The following is a 2183-nucleotide window of genomic DNA, read 5'->3' as shown; positions in this document are numbered from 1 at the left end:
CTTATTTTATGCCAGTTTCTTCCTTTTAAAAGTTACTTTCTATTATATGTGAAAGAAGCAGAACCAACCACAGAAATTCCCCAAGGAAGTATGTAAGATGAGAATTGTCATGGAGACTCGTTGTTTATCCTGACTCATCTGGAGGCCTCTTTCATTAGCTACTCCAAAGATGTGATAGAAAATGTGTTTATAAATGAATTGGGTCAAGTTTACTTTAAAAAAAACCATGCTGGACTGATGTCCTTTGGTATCTTAGTTACTTAACCTTATAGCTTCGGCTTCGTGTAAATGAACCAAATCGCTGGTATTGAATAAAAGCAGGGCTAACATTTTTTGTCACAAGACTTTTAAAAAATGTATTTCTTTCTTCTTTAACAGAGTTACATATAGGTTTTTATTTAAAGTTCTCATGATATTCCCACAAACTATCTTATACAGTTTCTGTATTAATATTTGCTATTTATACTTGTGTCAAGTGAATGATTTCATCAAAGTTGCATAAACAAATAATTTAAATTTTGGTTTTTCTGGGGCCAAAAGACTGCCTTTTAAAACCTAGTGTAAAAATAAGCAAGAAGAAGAAGTGAGATATGACTCAGGAGCCACAATACCTGGACATACTGAGAAATAACACTTAGAAATTTGATTTGAGCTTTCCTTTTGCCTCTGCCATGAGTATGCTCAGGCTTCAAAAGAGGCTTACGCTGTGGCAAAAAGAAGGTCTGGTTAGACCGCGATGAGACCAGTGAAATCACCAGTGCCAACTCTTGTCAGCAGATTCAGAAGCTGATCAAAGATGAATTCCCAAGCTCCATGCCAGAAAAACACCTTGGTCTGCAGGAAGGGCAGGTGTATGGGCATAGGTAAGTGAAAGGGTACTGTAAATGCTCGAATGCCTGAGAAGGTAACCTGGATGAAGAGGATAAGAATTCTTTGTTGACTGCCAGGAAGATACTGTGAATCTGAGATTGACTGCTGCATGTATCGCAGTCTGTACCTGAAAATGAAGGGTAATGTGTTAAAAAACAAGTGGATTCTCATGGAACACATCCACAAGCTGAAGCCAGACAGGGCTTGCAAGGAACTTCTGGGTGACCAGGCTGAGACTCACAGGTCTAAGACAAGGAAGCATGCAAGCTGCCAGTGAAGAGCTGCTCCAGGTCAAGGAGGAGGAAATTATCAAGACCCTGTCTGAGGAAGGAGACCAAGAAATAAAGCACCACCTCTTTTACCTGTACATAGTGGCCTTGGTGATTATCTAGACAAATCATTCAATAAAATAGCCTTCATCTGCCTAGAAAAAGAAAAAAGAAAAATTTGATTTGAGGTTCTTTAGTTTTCTTGCTACCTAAAAAATGATCTTTATTGACTTTCTTTTTTCTTCTAATTGAACACATTCTCTCAATAACTATTTATTGTTTGCCTGATATATATATCAAACATTGAGCTAGGTGCTGATGGGTCAATGCTAAAGGAGATGCAAACTGGCCCCCACAGTGCTGGAGAGGAAGAGGACAAGTAAAAGGCGGTTCTGGTACAGACGTGTGTGTCACAGCAGGAGCAAGACAGTGTCATGAGTGCTCATGAGGGCACTCCCTCAGTTTGAGCAGTGTGGGAGGCTGCCTCTTAGAGGGAGGTAGATTTAGGCTGAGAAATAAAGAATGAACAGGAGAGTCCACTGGGGCAAGAGAAGAGCAACTTAAGGTGCAAGGATGAGAGAGTGTGGGTGCGGGGGTCGGGGGGAGAGAAAAGAAATTGTTGCTTTCTGAGAATTTCTGAGTAGTTCCACATGACTAGAACTCAAGAATGTGAACTGAGAATGTGGAAAGATGTGACTGGAAGAGACAGGTAGAGATAACTCATTTTCTAAACCATGTTCTGGGAGTTTTTACTAAATGCTGAGGCGAATGAGGAAGCCTTGATGGGATTTCATTAAAGGAGTGCGATGACAGCTCAGTAGACAGTATTGGTGCCTCGCCACAGAACCGGAACCACCTTTCCTCTCTGACTCTGTGGGAAAGGATGGAGCAGCATTGCATTTCCCTCGAACTCCTTCTTCAGCTGCACTCCCCTGACAGGCAGAAAGGAAGGATCAGACATCACGCCTGCTAGACCTGGAGACTCTGTTGCTATAGGCAGAACAATTACAATAACACTTCAAATTAAACTTCTTAACATTTTAT

At 40.9% G+C, this 2183-nt stretch overlaps 1 pseudogene; it reads left to right on the top strand.

Moving 5' to 3' along the window:
• Nucleotides 1–671: 671 nt before the first annotated feature.
• LOC102895741 lies at nucleotides 672–1262 on the top strand (annotated as a pseudogene).
• Nucleotides 1263–2183: the final 921 nt, after the last annotated feature.

Source organism: Pteropus alecto, unplaced genomic scaffold, assembly GCF_000325575.1.
Source record: "Pteropus alecto unplaced genomic scaffold, ASM32557v1 scaffold33, whole genome shotgun sequence".
Taxonomy (NCBI): Eukaryota; Metazoa; Chordata; class Mammalia; order Chiroptera; family Pteropodidae; genus Pteropus; species Pteropus alecto.
The sequence above is the reverse complement of the archived record's forward strand: the minus strand, read 5'-3'. Positions and strand labels throughout refer to the sequence as shown.